This window comes from Lontra canadensis, unplaced genomic scaffold (genome assembly GCF_010015895.1).
Source record: "Lontra canadensis isolate GAN:19392208 unplaced genomic scaffold, GSC_riverotter_1.0 scaffold46, whole genome shotgun sequence".
Classification (NCBI taxonomy): Eukaryota; Metazoa; Chordata; class Mammalia; order Carnivora; family Mustelidae; genus Lontra; species Lontra canadensis.
Window position 1 is genome coordinate 6,816,354 of NW_022631040.1, and position 17,772 is coordinate 6,834,125.

Here is a 17,772-nt window from a genome sequence, read left to right on the forward strand (position 1 = left end):
TGATCTGAACTGTGAAATACTGGTATGGCTTCTAGAGATGAAATTCAGTAACATGCGGGGTCTTCTCTAAGAATGGGTCTTCCAGAGTTTTTAACTGACAAGTTTGTCTACAATGAGCATCTAGCAATTTTTCAACTGCCATTTAAGTTTTCCCATCACAGAGATGGCTCTAGCAGTGGTTTCTGTTCCTGGGTTTCTCCCAGGTAAACTGTGATTCTCGGTACTTGCCTGCCTTTCCATTTTGGGGGACGGAAATTTGCCTTGCAACCTCAATTCTCGAATACTCTAAGTTAATTTTCAAACTGTTCTGCTTTTTCCTTGTTATAAGGAAGGGTATGATGTCTGCTAAGCACCTTTTATGTTCAGACCAGACTGTGTTTAAATTTTAGAGAAACCATATTTTTTTCCAAAGCAACTGCACCATTTTTACATACCAAACAGAAATGTATGAAGGTTCCAATTTACCCATAGACTTGCTAACACTTGTAATTATCTCTTTGTGATAATAGCAACTCTAGTGGGTATGAAATGATATCTCATTGCGGCCTCGGTTTGCATTTCCCTGGTGACTAGTGATTTTGAGCCATTTTCCATATGTATATTGGTTATTGAATATCTTCCTTAGAAAATTGTCCATTAAAATCTTGTATCCACTTTTTAAATTGGTATATTTGTTTTTATTGTTGTTTTTCTGAGTTATTAAAGTCCTTTATATATTCTATGTACCAGATCTTTATCAGATATATGATTTTGCAAATATTTTTCTCATTCTATGGGTATTGTTTCACTTAATAATTTCTCTCATTTGAAGTACAAGTATTTTAAATTTTAATAAAGCTTATTTTACCTATCTATCATCTATCTGTTAGTTGATGTGTTTTAGTATCATATCTAAGAAGCCATTGCCAATTACAAGGTCATGAAAGGTTATACCCATGTGTTTTTCCAAGAGTTTTATGTTTAAGTGTTCCACTGCAAATTAATTTTGTATATAATGTGAGTTAGGAGACAAACAACTTCTTCTTCCCTTTTTTTTTTTTTTTGGTAGGTAGATATCCTGTTGACACAGTATAATTTGCTGAAAAGACTAGTCTTTCCTCAATTTAGGGGAAAAAAAACCAAGGGGTCTTATTATGCAGATTACCTCATCCTTCTTTGGGGGATGGAGAGTGTGCAGGTGGAAGACTTGTTGGTATGGCTGATGGGGTCAGATTACATTTGTGTGAGAGACTGAAACTGCAATTAGAATACAGAGTAAGCAACATTTTGGGAACTCGGAGTGATACCATTTTGGGCCTGTGGTTTTCTTTGTAACACCATGTAAGGCAATATATTCCCCGATTTGGAGGATTAGGAAATAAATACCTATGGAGGAGACCATTATTCAGCCTACCACAGTCTGCCCTCCAATTCCCCAAAATTCATATTCATCTCACATGCAAAACTTATGCCACTCCAAAGTCCACAAATGTGTCATCCTACTGTACCATCAATACATATGGAAAATCTTATCTGCGTTTCATCGGATTCAAGTTCCTAATTTCCCCGTCTAAATCATCTAATTACCTATGGATGAGGATGGAATGATGTATGGTCATAATCTATCTTGAGGCAGAACTCCTCTCCGTCCACTTATGAAACTAGACATTAAATTACCCGTTCCCAAAATACTTGGTGGGACAGGAACAAGATAACAGTTATAGATGTTCCTGCTCAAAAAGAAAAAAAAATGACAAAAAAAAAAAAAAAAAGAAAGAAAGAAAGAAAGAAAGAAAGAAAGAAAGAAAGAAAGGAAAAAAAAGTCATCAGTCATTTCCAACCAGATAAACTCCGTTATTTTTTCAAGTTCTGGAATACTTTTCTGTGGCTTCTAGCTCCTGCCTTTTAGGTTCATAGATCCACTCCCTAAACTTTCCTTTCTTCTTCATGAAAGGTACCACACACTTGAAGCTGAGTAGTTTTATCAGTCTGTTTCTTATGTTTAGAATTCGGGGAGTCCAACTGTCTTCTTGCATTTTACACTCTATACCTTTCACTCTATTTGGCAGCTTTTCTGCTCTTAGTAAATTCTCAAGATCCTTGTCTGTCTTGTGCACATAACATGGGTATTCACTCTGTAGAAAACTGTCTTCTCCATAAAGATTTCTTGGATAATCACATCTCTGTTACTAACTTCCTCTTTGATGGCTGAGGAGATCCATGAATCATAAACCCAGCATCTTCAAGAAGCCCTCTGCATGATTGAACACTCTGACCTTCTGATTCAAGTTGCTCTCCAGTGTTATTTCATTTCAGGATGGCGTACTCCCTTTATTTTTAGTTCATCGTGTCTGCTACTGACACATTCTCTCTGTTTTTGATATCTGAGAATGTTTTAAGTTTTCCTTTATTTTAGGAAGAGTAATTTTATTGGTTATAGACTTCTTAACTGACAGTCTTTTGGCACTTCGAATATGTCATCCCTCTGCTTTCTGGCTTTCACGATTCCTTAAAACAACTGGTAATTATGTTGAATCCCTTATGTCATAAATCACCTCTCCTTTGCCTCTTCATGGTTCTCTGCTTTTTGTTTTGATAATTTGATGACAATGTGTCTGAGAGTGAATCTCTTTGAATATACTTGACTTGGAGGGGTTTAGATTCCTAGGTTAGTTTTTCATCAAATTTGGGAAGTCTTGGGCTACTATTCCTTCACTATTTTTCATACATCTCTATCTTTCAGCTCTCTGGGACCCCCATTCTCCCTATACTAGCATACTTGACAGTGTCCCCATTATCTCCAAAGTTTTGTTCATTTTATTTGTTTACTTCATTCTTCTTTCTGTTCCTCAGACTGGATTATCTCAATGAATCTATCTTAATTTTTGCTGATTCTTATAAATCTTCTATTGAGTCTTTCTAATAAATTTATCATTTCAATTCTAGACTATTTTATATTTTAATTTCTGTATCTTTAATATCTTTTATATTTGGCAAGACATTGTCCTCATATTTTCCTTTACGTGTTTAGACAATTATTTTTTTTTCTTCTGATTATATTTAAAATCACTGCTTTGAAACTTTTGTTTAGAAGTCTACATCTGCGCTTCCTCTAAAACAATTCCTACACCCTGTATTATTTATATATATATTTCTGCTTAGAGGCCACCCGTTCTTGTTTCTTTGCATGTCTTCTAAGTTTTAGCTAAAAATCGGATGTTTTAAGTAATATAATATGGCAACTTCATTCATCATTCTCTCACCTCCCATGATTTGTTTTGGTTTCTGTTTCTTGTTTGTTTAGTAACATTTTTTTTTATCATTTTTTAAAATTTATTTTCAGCATAACAGTATTCATTGTTTTTGTACCACACAGTGCTCCATGCAGTCCGTGCCCTCTCTAATACCCACCACCTGGTTCTCCCAACCTCCCACCCCCCGACCTCTTCAAACATTTTTGAAGTAAGTATGTGATGTCTGTATTCTCTGGTGTTTGTGACCACTAAAGTCTGTTAAATTAGCTTACTGGTCTGTTAATGACTGGACTAAAATTTTTTTAGACACCTAAAATCAATTAAGTCCTCTGTTCATTGTCAGGGGTCTCTGCATATGAAGGCTCACCCGGCTGTGTCAGCCTTCATTTGCTGTTTGTCCAGAGCCTCATGGTTCACCAAAGGTGAGAGTTTAGAGCCTTTTCTAGCCTTTTCTAAATACACCCAACTTGGGCATGCACACAGCACTGCTCAAACATGTGGCCTCTGAGATCCTCCGGAATATGTTGAAGATTTACAAAGCCTTCCATAGATATCTCACTTCCCAGCTTTTCCTTTAAAACTTTTTAGTTACCCCATTGTGTGCCACAACTGTTATCCATCACCTCAGGCAGCTGAAATATTCAGCATTTCACTCTGATTGCTTTTGACAAATGGCCCAGGGAAAAGGTGCACTCGTAAGCTCCAAGTCTGTTCAAAAAAAGCAACTTTGCAAGTTGAGTCTTCCAGGGAACCAGCAGACTGTTTGCAATAATAAAAATTCTCTGGAATGGGGCCCTGAATGAGCTCCAGTTCCAATCTGCCCATACCCCAGGATTGTCAGACTGCTGTTTCATCATCCTGAATTTAGTTTTTGGTAGTCAAGAATGCCACAGAGTTGGGGTGGGAGTGTTGGAAGTGGGGCAAATTAAAATATCCTACAACCCACTGTTCTTCCTGAGATTCCATAATTTTTCTTGAAAAACCACTCTTGGGACTGTTGTCAATGATTGGTTAATCTTCAGAATTCTGGGAAAAAAATTGATTCTAAAAAAATTGATTTTTTTTTGGTTGTTTTTTTTTTGTTGTTGTTTTGTTTTGTTTAAATTAGTTTCCTTGTTCGTTTAATGGAGATGAGCACTTTGGGAGCTCTTTGCTCTGCCGTTTTGCTGTTGTCACCCTGCCTATATGACTTGAAAAAGTTGGGCAAAGTACTATTGTATGTTTCTGCTAACTTCTTTTTATATTTGGTTAATCTTAGTATTGTCACTTTTATTATTACATATTGCATTGAGCTACATACATTTTTCATTAAAAATTATCTTTTCTAATTACACTTTTCTAACTTTATTTCCTAATTTCTAATTTATCATTTATATTAACTTTTTGAAAATTTATTCCTTATGTTTTTATCATTCTTAGGAAGAACAACTTATTCAAGTCATGGCACACAAATCACACACAGATAACATTTTCCTTTGAAATTTCTGAAACTGAATATCACAGTTTCAGATATGTAATATTTTACTCACAATATTACTCACTGATTTCTCTTTTTGTTGTTTGTTTTTGTTTGGTTGGTGTATTTTTTGGTCAAGATTGTTTTAAGATATTTTAGCTAACTTTAGCAAGGATAGGAATTTATTGTAAACTCTTTTATGAAGCTCACACACTCACCTGGAAGACTAAAGATCAGGTGTAGAAATGAGAAGGTGGGGAGATGGCTATACAAAAGAAGTTTTGTTAGGGCAAACTGAACATTCTCTCTTAGTCGCTTATTACATTCTCTCTTAGTCATTTATTACATTCTCTGTGCTATTTATGTATATTTCTAAAGCACTATTTGATTCTTGAAACATTATTATTTATTTCTTCATTATAATAGAAATTGGCTGCTTTGCCTTACAATGATATGAATCACTTGAGGACAAGAACTACTTTCTGCAATTAACCATGCCTTAAAACAATAATTTCTGATTGATTGATTCTGCTTACTGATATATATTGTGTATAATAAGTGATTTCATTTCCTCAGGATATATATATGTGTATGTGTATATATATATTATATATATGTGTGTGTGTGTGTGTGTATATATATATATATATATATATATATATATATAAAATTTATAAATATATATACTTTCCTCAGTGTCTCAATAGTTGTAGGCACAGAGTATCGGAAAACAATAGAGAGGTCTATTGGGAGCTAAATCTGTTCTTAAATTCATTGATGAATGGTCATTGATATTTGAATGTTTGGGTATGCAAGAATTACAGAAACTGTATCAAAAGTTCTTGCCTATCATTTACCAAACCAAGAACATTCTCATTATCTGCTCTCCTCTAAACTTCTGCTTTCATCTTGTCAGTTGTTTTCTCATTTGGGTTGTCTGGAGGTTGTCACTTTTTCTCTCTGAATGGGATGACTTTATCATGTTTTTCTCCTCAAGATGACATCTATTTTCTAGCACACACTGTTGATCTTTCCCGTTTGCCTTTCTATCCCTTATATATTTCCATACTCCTTTCATCAAGCTTTGGTGGGTTTTTATTTTCAATGACTACAATTATGAACACATAGCCCCTCCACTTCCGGAGCTGTTGTGTCTGTGCGATGCCTAGAGTGGGAGTTTTCATACCTCACTATGACTCCTTTTGACTACACAGCTCTTGGGGCATGAATAACTTTCAAATATGAATGACTGTTTCCCAGAACTCCCTTTGGGTTAGGCTAGACTTTTATTGAAACTACACCCATAGTTCCTTCTTCCCTTTACTCGCCTTCCTTCCTGTTTATGCTCCATTCTAGTTCTCTTTTCCTGGCCTGTCTCAGATACCTAAATCATTCTTCAGTTACTTAAAACCTACTGCTAAATTCATACATTTAGATCTTAAGTTTAGTTACAATTTTAGATACTTTAATTTATTTTTCCTATTGGCTTTTTGAAATTATCAATATTATATATTTCTTTTCATTAAATATAGTAATATGATTTCTATTCAGATATTTGAAAATATTCACCTTGTTTTCTTATTTATCTGGAACTTATGAGGTTGCATTTTATTGTTATTTTTAATGGCAGTATTTGCTCTCCTTTGAGTGCCTTATTATGAGTGCCACTTTTTGCACATGAAAATGTATAGAACTTGAAATCAAAATGACGTTATTTTTCCCCTCAGAGATGCCTAGCTTTTCTCCTGTTACCTAGTTAGCATTTTGATGTCTTTGATTACAACTTTCATATTTTTATATTTATTTATATTTTTATGTTTTTTTCAACTTTTCTCCAGCAAATTACGGTTTTCTTAAGGACAGTGACCTTTTTTCTTCTTAGATACTAGGTATCCTCCACAGTGGTGCACACTGTAACTGCTCTCCATCAGCATTTATTGAATTGTCGATGGAAGATCAGTGGACTAAGATGGTTGACAATAAAACAATAGGGATTCTGAGAAATTTGATAAACATACTAGACAGATAGCAGCATTCAGGAATTACGACAGGCATCATAGCTACTGCAGCCTGAAAGATCTGGCATCATATCCTGCTGTTATAAATTCACTAGCTCTCAGAATTTGTGCAACTATTAAAACTCTTCAAACTCATTTTTTTTATGTAATATGAACTAAACTTGTTCCAGTGATAAAATGAGTTAATGGACAAAGTGCTTAGCAAAATAACGATGCTTGAGTGCTTGAACATTGAACTTTTTATTATTGTAATTATTATCACTTGATACGTGTACTACACTAGCATTCAGCCTGTACTTATCAAGTACCATGTCAGGAGAAATTTAAGATGGAAGAATCAGAATGAACAGGACCAGAAGAGCTAACACCTTTATAACTTAAAATTACTAAGTTAACCATAGTATTGATCTTATATAGATTAAATTTATTTTAATTCTTTCTCACAGGCCTTATTCTCTAATCATTGAGTATTTTTCCTGTTGCTTTCTGGAAACATTTCAAGAACCGCTCATCCCTTTTTACTGTATTCTAGACAGGAAAGAGAAATGCAATAACATGAAAAATGTGTCAGAATTCCTGAATTGCCTTTTCTGTTTGTATCCCCTCAAAATTATTAGTACCTACAATTTCACCTGTTGATTGGCAGTAAGGAAGGACATACAACCAAGGGAAAAAAAAGAGAACTAAACTTTTGTAGCACATACACGCTTTTGCTGTCCAGCATTCATACCACATCTGCCATGTTAACTATGCCTGGAGGACATCTCTTGGGGAATCTCTCTTCTCTTGTTTGAAACAAAGCTATTTCAGTGACATTCATTCCAATCTCAGATTCAATGCCAAGGTCTCAATTAAACACATGCCTCAGGGACTGTCATAAAATCCAACTCAGCCATGGCTAATTTTGAAGATACTTAGTAGGAGTCTGGGGGAAAAAACCTACTAACCAAACAACCAACCAATCAACCAACAAACAAACTTCACTTTCTTCACTATAGTTTCAGGAATGAAATATTCTCTTCCCACTGAACCTGAGAAAGAAAGCTTTAGCCCACAAAAACTTTTGGCAGCCAATTGCTAAAGAAATCATTTTGAAATGTAGAGAGGGCCTGAAATGAAAGTATGATTTTTGTAACATTTTCAGCCATATCAATTCTTACCTGACTTCAAACTTTTAACTTCCTATTTCTATAAATCACTCAATTATATTTTAAACTGGTTAAATTAAGCTGCTTAACTCCAGTTGGAAGTTTTTAATAATTTGCAAATAATTCTGAATGGCACACATTGTCTGTTCCTTTGATCTAGAAATACATGTCTTTCTTTGAATAGCAGATACATGCTTTTGATTTAGTTAGTAAGCAAAAGCAAAGATTTAGGAACTGGAACAAGTATAAACCCCTTTTATCATGGTGTCCATTTGTTGAAGATAATTTAAAAGCTTTTATTGTGTACATTTTCCCAGCTTTAACAACTTTACCTTGATTTTGAATGGTATGTATAAACAACGGTTATTACTTCAGTAGATAATCTTGAATCCTACTTGTACCATGTATTGTTCTTAGCCTTAATGGTACAGTAGTGAATTAGGATGAAACACTGTACCTCTTCAGCTTGGGTGTGAGAAGGTAAGTAGGCAAAAAAACACAAATAAAAAATCAAAACATGTATGTCAGATGGAGATGCTTGCTATAAAAAATAATCTAGGAAGGAGGGAGGGTAAGGAGGAGTTAGTTAGCGTGGTCAAGAAGGCCACATTAGTTAAATGGTGTTTCGGTAGAACATGGCATGCCACACTAGCCACAGCACTGCACTCTGAGAGACTTTTTTTTTTTTAAGAAGTAACACCATTATCTTGTTAAAAAGGATATTATATGTAACACTGTCAGTTCTATTTATTTGAGTGTTACAAAATGTGCTGGATATTGACAATAAATACATTATTTATTACTCCAAAGAACACTGATAATTTATGAATTTCTATTAAATCTGTTCTACTAAATTTTATTAAACTTGAGAGTTGTGACCTATCTAGAGATTCCAGTTAAATTAAGCTAATTAAAGCAGAGAAACAGCAAGGGTGAAAATGGGATACATGTAAATTTCTTAATGCAAATATAAATTAATGAGTAAAGCAAATTTAGGAGTGCTCTATTTTTATGCAGTTAATATAAAGTTGTTTCTTTGCCAATACAGTAAAGTTGCAATTATTATATCTATAAAAAGTGAACGTTTTTTGAAGCCCAGCTTTTGTACATTTTTATATTTAGAGATTCAGGATAAGTTTAATAGAAATATTTCTTTTTGAATTTTACTGAGGTGCTGGCATTTTATCTTAGTGTTATCATTATAGAATTTACTTTGTTAAATCAGTATGTATTATTTTCAGTGAAATCACATTGTATTCTTGTTTTATTGTTCTCCTTATCTGTAGCACACACACATACATATACATTCATATATTTAGTATATTAGTTTTATTGTATAAAATGGTAATATGGGAAAATGCAAAAGCAAAAAGGTTGAGATAAACAAATTGATCTAATTTAAAAAGATATTAAAAATGGAGAAAAAAAGAGCAAGTTAAGAATTAAAGATATATTTAGATGTTGCCTTGGATATATGTGTCCTTGTACACACACACACACACACACACACACACACATAATTTAAATACAATTTCATGGCCTGGATTTTTCTTAGCAGGTTTTTTCCAGCTTTATTAAGATATAATTGACAAATAAAAATAGTATATATTTAAAGTAATACCATGATGATTTAAAACATATATACTGTTAGGGACTGGCTCAGTTAGTGGAGCATGTGACTCTTGATCTCAAGGTTGTAAGTTTGAGCCTCGTGTTGAGGGTAGAGATTAGTTAAAAAGATAAAATCTTAAAAAAAACAAACAAACTATACATTGTGAAATGATCATCACAATCAACCTAATTAACACATCTATCACCTCAGATAGTTACCATTCTTTGTGTGTGAGGATGCGTGTGTGAGAATACTCAAGATGTACTCTTGCAGCAAATTTTAAGTATACAGTACAATAGTATGAACTATAGTGACCATGCTATACATTAGATACTCATTTTATACATGAAAATGAACATTTTTTGACCAGTATCTCCACATTTCCCCCACCTACCAGTCACTAGTCCTTAGCAACAATTCAATGAGTATGGTTCTTAAATTCCACATAAAAGTGAGATCATACACTGTTTATCTTTCTTTGTCTGGCTTATTTTATTAAACATAACATCTTTGAAGTTCATTTGCATTGTTGCAAATAGCAAGGCACCCTTCTTTTTCATAGTTAAATAATATTTCATTGTATGTATTTATCACATTGCCTTTATCTATCCCTCAGCTGACAGACACTTAAGTTGTTTCTGTATCTTGGCTATTGCAAATAATAACAATGAACGCGAGAATGCAGATTTCTTTTCAAGATCCAGATTTCATTTCTTTTGGACATATATCTGGAAGAAAGATTACTGGATCATATGGTAGTTCTATTTTTAATTTTTTGAGAAATCTCAATGCTGTTTTTATAGGGGCTGTACCAATTTACATTCCCATCAACAACATACAAAGTTACTTTTTCTCTACCTCCTCACCAACATTTAACACTTTTCTTTTGGGTAATATCTATCCTAATAGTTTTGAGGTAATATATCACTGTATTTTGTATTGCATTTCTCTGATGGTGAAAGCCGTTTGATATGACTATTGGCCATTTTTATGTCTTCTTTGTTTTAAAAACTTCTATTCAGATCCTTTACCCAATTGTAAAATTTGGTTATTAGTGTTTCTACTACTGAGTTGTAAGAGTTTCTTACTAATTTTAGATACTAACCCTTTTATCAGATACATGGTTTGCAAATATTTTTTTGCAATGTGTATGCAGATTGATTTTTCATGTTGATAGTTTTCTTTGCTAAACAGAATCTACTTAATTGACGTAGTCTCACTTATTTTTGTTGCCTGTGCTTTTAGTGTCATAGCCCCAAATCATTACCAACACCAATGTCAAGAAGTTCTTCTGGGGCACCTGTGTGGCTCTGTCAGTTCAAATTGCAACTCTTGGTTTTGGCTTAAGTCATGATCTCAGGGTTGTGTGATCAAGACCTGGGCTGGGCTCTGAGCTGAGTGTGGAGCCTGCTTAGGATTCTCTCCCCCTCAGCCCCTTTCCCCTCATCTCTGCTTGCTCTCTCTCTCTCTCTCGATCCTCCTCCTTTAAAAAAAAAAAAAAAAAAAGAGCTTAAAAAAAGCTTTCTCTGCTTTTGAGAAGTTGAGAAGTTTTAAGATTTCAGGACTTACAGTTGATTCTTTAATCCATTTTGATGTAATTTTGAGTATGTTATAAGCTAAAGATCCAATTTCATTATTTTGCCTGTGCATAACCAGTTTTTCCAACATCATTTGTTGAAGAGACAATGTTTTTCCCCACTATGTGCTACAAATTGGAAGGACAAAAATAAGTTAAATTGTCCTTGTTTGCAGATTTTACATACAGAAGACCTTAAAAATCTCTACAAAAACAAACAAAAATATCTATGAGAACTAAAAAACCTATTATAATAAAACTTATTAGAACTAATAAGCAGGGGCACCTGGGTGGCTCAGTTGTTAAGCATCTGCCTTCGGCTCAGGTCACGATCCCAGGGTCCTGAGATCGAGCCCTGCATCAGGCTCTCTGCTCAGTGGGAAGCTTGTTTCTTCCTCTCCTACTCCCCCTGCTTGTGTTCCCTTTCTCGCTGTCTCTGTTTGTCATATAAATAAAATCTTTAAAAAGAAAAATGAAAAAAAGAACAAATAAGCAAAGTTTCAGGAAAAAAAAATCAGTATACAAAATTTTAGTTGCATTTCTATACACTAACAATGAACTATTAAATAGGATACTAAGAAAACAATCTCATTGAAATATTATCAAAAATAACTAAATTCTTAGGAATACATTTAACCAAGGAAGTGAAAGATCTGAACACTGGAAACTAAAAGGCACTGGTGAAAGAAACTGACGAATACACAAATAAATAGAAGGATATCCCGTGTTCATGAATCAGAAGAATTAATATTGAGATGATCACACTACCCAAATCTTTCTACAGATTCAGTGCAATCCCTATCAAAATCCCAATGGCATTTCTCACAGAAATAGAAAAACCCCAAATTTGTATGAACTCACAAAATCTCACATAGTCAAAGGAATCCTGAGAAAGAACAAAGGTGGAGGAATCTCATCTCCTGATTTCAAACTACATGTTCAGAATTCAGCTAAACTGCTCCATGGTGTTGCTATCTCAGTATCCATTTGGTTTGGCCAAGTAGCCTGCAGTGATCTTTAATTGACACTGGCTCCCTATATAAATACAAACCCTAGGTTAACAGCCTGTGGAGTCATAAGCAAATCTAAGTCTTTGATAGGACATTATGACTTCCCAAATAGTCCTTGTGATCACCAGTCTCCCTGCTTCCCACAGTCTTACATAGTCCTTAGATAAAACCCCCATGTAGCTTACCAATATCCTGACCTTTTGATTTGAACTGACCAATGTGGCCCAGGTACCCCTAAGCAATCCATCCATGACCCCTAGTAAAAGCATGTGTCCAGGTCCCACTTCTTTGCACTCTGTTTTTGACTTCCCAGGTGGCCCTTAAGATATGCTGGGTACATCCTCCAAAACCTGTAATAAACTTCTTTATTTCAATTCCTCTTGTGGACTATTACTGAAATGGTGCTCATCTTCTGGGATCCTGTACTCCACTTAATGCATTAATTTGACAAATTCATGACACCATAACTGCTTCTTCATGGGTCATACATTTAGTTATTAGTTCCAGTACATTTTTTTCACAATTTAAAGAAAATTGAAGTTATATATTTTTTTAAGATTTTATTTGAGAGACAGAGAGAGAGCATGAGCAAGATGAGCGGCAGAGGGACAAGCAGACATCTCACTGAGCAGACAGCCTAATCCCAGGACCCTGGGATCATGACCTGAGCCAATGGCAGATGCTTAACTGACTGAGTCACCCAGGTGCCCCTGCAATTATATATTTAAATGCTAAGAAATGTGTTTGGCTTTGATTACTTTAACTCATAGCTATCTGCCAGTTAATTATGATTGTTACATCATCATTTTAAGCTTTATGGTAACTTTTAATTAAAAACAATTTTAATGTTTTTCTCTGTTCCACTAATTGTCTATTCCCTCTGGTGTCAGCTATCTTCTTTATTCAATGCGTACCCCCATCTGAGATGAATGTTTTATCACAAACCTTGGGAATTTAAAAAATAAATCCTTGGGCACCTGGGTGGCTCAGTCAGCATCTGCCTCTGACTCAGGTCATGATCCCAGGGTCCTGGGATCAAGTTCCACGTAGGGATCCCTGCTCAGTAAGAAGTCTGCTTCTCCCTCTCTCTCTGTCCTTCCTCCCTGCTCATGCTCTCTCTTGTTCTCTCAAATAAATAAATAAAATATTTTAAAAAATCCTTTATTATAAGTTAAGAACCAGGATTATTATTATTATAGATAACCATGGAGACCTCTTTTGAAGTTAGTGTTGTCACTCACTAAGATTTATATAAAAGGCTGACCATTATATTTTTTTATTGAAATATTTTATCAATAAAATGAAGTATCTCTTCACTCTTATGAAGAACTTATTTAAACTCCCCAATTATGTTAATATTTTGTTTCTATTTTGTAATTTCTCTTCTTATATTGCTCTAACTTTGTATTAATCTTTATTATTCCTATTCAGGAATAAAATATAATTTTACATCAAAAGCCATACACAATTGTCTAAATTATTTTTCCTATCATGACTAAAATATTTGAAGTAGTCAATGATAGGAAAAAAAATATGAAAATGTGTCTGGACGAAAATCCCAATAAAAGTCAAATAGTTTAGGCTTTTGTGTGTACAACACCAATGTACATGAATAGCAAGTACAGTATTTTAGGTAAGTTAAATAATTTCAAAGTGCTACTCTTTTGGGAATCTCTATGCATTTGACTTTTTGAAAACAAAACATTTAATTAAACAGTTCATATGTTTTGCTGCTTTTTGAGATATTCTTATCATTGTTTATCTGTAAAATAGTAACAATTTTAATCTCATTTTACTTATTTATTTCCTCTATTTTACTTAATTTACTTTTCTTCTTCTTAGGGCCCAGCTTTTCCTGACTTTTGATTTAAAATTACACTGAAATCAGTTTACATGCAGTTAGTAACACTGTATACTACTTCTAAAAGGCCAAAAGTGGGGGGGAGAAAAAAAAAAGAAAGAAAAAGAAAAAAATAAATAAAAGGTCCATGATGTTTCTTTCTGATTCATCAGTATTTAAATAGTGGGGAAAAAAAGACATTTGGTCTTGCTTATTTTGGAAATTTTGCATTCCATTTTTTTCATACATTGAGGGCAGTCACATCTGAATTTAATAAAATGACTTATTTTTTGTAAACCTTACATTAATCTATGAAATACAATTGTATTCAAGCATATATTACCTTAAGATATTAAGAAGAAAAAAAAATCTTGCTAAATGTAAGGACATAAATTATCCCATGAATACTGTTTGATGTGCATATCAATGATAGCCACAGTCATTCTATTTGCTCACTGCCTACCCATATATTTTGATCCTCACTGACATATCATAGAATTAATCACTCATTAAATTACTTATAATCTGCTAAATGTTTTGTACAAGCAGAAAGGCATAAAGGCCTGCAGAGCATTGAAATAAAGTAAAGAAGGCATAAATTCAAATAGGATTTTACTGACTTAAGCTAAAAAACTGTACTTTAAAAGATAGTTTACTTTTTATCACTCTTTCACAAAATGATCAAGAAGACTGTAAAATGGTCTTTGTCCTTTCTGAATTTGAAAAGTCCTTATAATACCATACATCTCTACAGTCAAACAGAAGAAATATTATTTGAGGAGACTTTTAATTTTCTTTTTTTATAGACCTGAAGATGGAGACCAGATAAGAAGAAAGGGCCTCTTCCATGCTGGGTAGGAAACAACAACAACAACAACAACAACAAACAAAACAACAACAAAAACCAATAAGACAGAAAAACAACATTTTTGTTTTCATAAAAACAAAAGCAACTTTTTTTTTTGTTTTTGATAAAAACAAAACCCAAAAAACCTAAGTAGCAAACTAAGTAACATAGAAATTGTGTATATACTCTGAAAATTGGGAAAATGAAGCAAAACCAGACAGTCAATCACTATTTTTAAACATCCAGTCAAGGGTATGATGAATTCCACAAAGCACAAATGACATCATAACCTGAGAGGAGCTTACTTAAGACATGGTTCTTAAGATGATGATGGGTTGTAAGAAATACCCATAAATCAGTTAAAAATTGCTTTTATTTTCTGAAAATGGTTTGAGGAAGAGCCCAGGCTAATTACATATATTTTTAAAGTTTGCATATTGCTGAAACATCTATCTCTGACTTATCTCTACCTTCCTTTGGCTCACTAAGAGGTCAGGTTTACCAACCAGAGGGACTTCAGCTTATTCAGTTACTAAGTAATTATGCAACATTATTCCAATTTAACGATTAAGAGTATAAGCCCTAAGAAAGTAAGTAAGTTTTAGGCCAACTGATTTTTGGAGTATCGAGCCTGTTGATTTGAACCAAGGCTATGTCACATCAAAACACAGGGTACCATCTCCCTATTGAGAACACAGCATCAATTTCAAGAATTCTGAAGTAGGATAGAGAATTTGGTCATTGCTAATTATACACCATGTTAACATGGATCTTTGTTTGACAAAACAAGAAAACCTCATCAAAGGATTACAGAATATTAATTCTTAATTTATCTGAAACTGTATTACATAACAGCACATACTTAGAATGGCATCGAAAATCCCAAAATACATCGCCTGTATTTTAACCAAATGGCCTAGGAATAAAAATAGCCACAAATCTACAACAGTGTCTGGCTGCTTCATAGGACTTTAAGGAAGAGTTTTATAACATTTTTATACTTTTGTTCAAGTGAGACTATGTTCTAGAACATATCACTTGATTTCCCAATATTTCTAAAAATATATTTTTATATTCAAATCTCAGAACAAATCTTAGAGGCATGTTTATGACAATAATATTATAATCATGTACAAAACCAAAGGAATCACATTTTTAAAATTATCTTAATCACAGTACCCATTAAACTGTATTCCATTAACATATGAACTTATGAATATATTTCCTTCTAGTAATTATATTTATACTTGTGTTTAGATTTATAGTTATATATATAAAACTAACTCTGGTACATATAATGTATCCGATTTATTCCAAGTTTCTTTCTTTTTTTAAGACTTTATATATTTGAGAGAGAAAGAGAAAGAGAGAGAGAATGAGTGGGGAGATGAGGGAGAGGGAGAAGCAAGACTCCCCACTGAGCAGGGAGCCAGATGAGAGGCTCCATCCCAGGATCCTGGGATCATGACCTGAACTATAGGCAGATGTGTAACCAACTGAGCCACCCAGGTGCCCTCACAAGTTTATTTCTCTTGTTTTAATATCTATCTCTTATTTTAAATGTTTTTAAAAACTATATTCTTTACTATATAGTGATGATATTTACCCTTATCTCATGTTTGCTTATGCAATATCTAGTTAAATATACTTGTTTGTGGGATACTCAGTGTGACATTCATTTCAGTTTGCTATGGTACATTCTGTGTTGAGCAATAAACTTGTACAAAACCTATAATTTTTCAAATTACACAGAAAGAGAAGATAAATGAAATCCTATATGTTATTACTGATCTCAGTATTAGAGCAGAAAAAAATTATAAAAAAATTGGAAAATTAAAAAATTGGAAAATTATATTTAAAATTTAAAGGGTATGCATAGAAGAAAGGATAGTCAATATGCAAGCATAAACCTTAAATTGTTTATGAGGTGAGTATTAAATTTCAAATTCTTTATTGGGTGATTAAAATTTCACTTGGCAAGTTTCAAAAGCAACTGATTAAAGAAGCTAAAAATGAAAACCAGAAACACATTATTCTTTCTATCTCACCTTGGTAAAGTGCATTTAAGTAAAATGTAGAAATGAAGTAGAAATCTCACATACCTGCTAGCTATGCAGCGAATAAGTAAAAAATATAAAGGGCAGAACCTTAGGAAGTGAAATGCATTTCAAATTAAATACAAGGTCTTCATATGTGGAAAATGAACAGACATGACTCACCATTCCTTACAGCTCATCTTACATCTTATTAAAAAAATTGGAAATTTTATCATATGATAAAGAACTTCACATTGAAAGGCATGCTACCCTAAAACACATCATCTCAGTTCCTCACTTAAGAACATTTTGTAGAACTTATCTACTAGACCAGTAATATCTGCAATATTTTTAAGTAAATATTTTATCAAGAAAAAGACTTTAGTCCTCAGGAATGCAGGAATTTTCTTACTTCTGCCCAACATTATACTTATGTCACGTGATTTTCATACAACCCTGTGAAATAAGCAGTTATTATTATCCCTTTGGAGCAATTAAAATAATTACAATAAAAGGAAAAAAAGTTTTATGTGACTGGACTAAAGTTACACAACTTGTAAACAGAGGAACGAAGGCACAGAAGTGATTTTCTGGCTGCTATTCTTCTGCAAGATTTTGCAAACACTTGAGTCAAAAAAAAAATATATATATATATATATACAGAGAGAGACAGAGAGAGAGAGTTAGTTCTGTAAATTAAGAGAAAAGTTAAAATAATGGCCAATGAAAATATAAAGCACTTTCTTTATCATTTTATATCCTTAGTCCATTTTATATAAATGCCTATAAGGGGGTGGGGGAAACGGAACAAAAAATCAGAGTGTATAGATTTGGTTAAATATTTCAAAACTGTGTGTACTAAAAACCTGAACATTAGAGAAATTAAGTGAGATCATTAGCTTCATAAGCAAGTACTGGCATCTGTGACATATTGATTTGTGGCAATAAACTATATGTCAAAATTAATTTATACATTCTACTTAAATGTTCTGAATA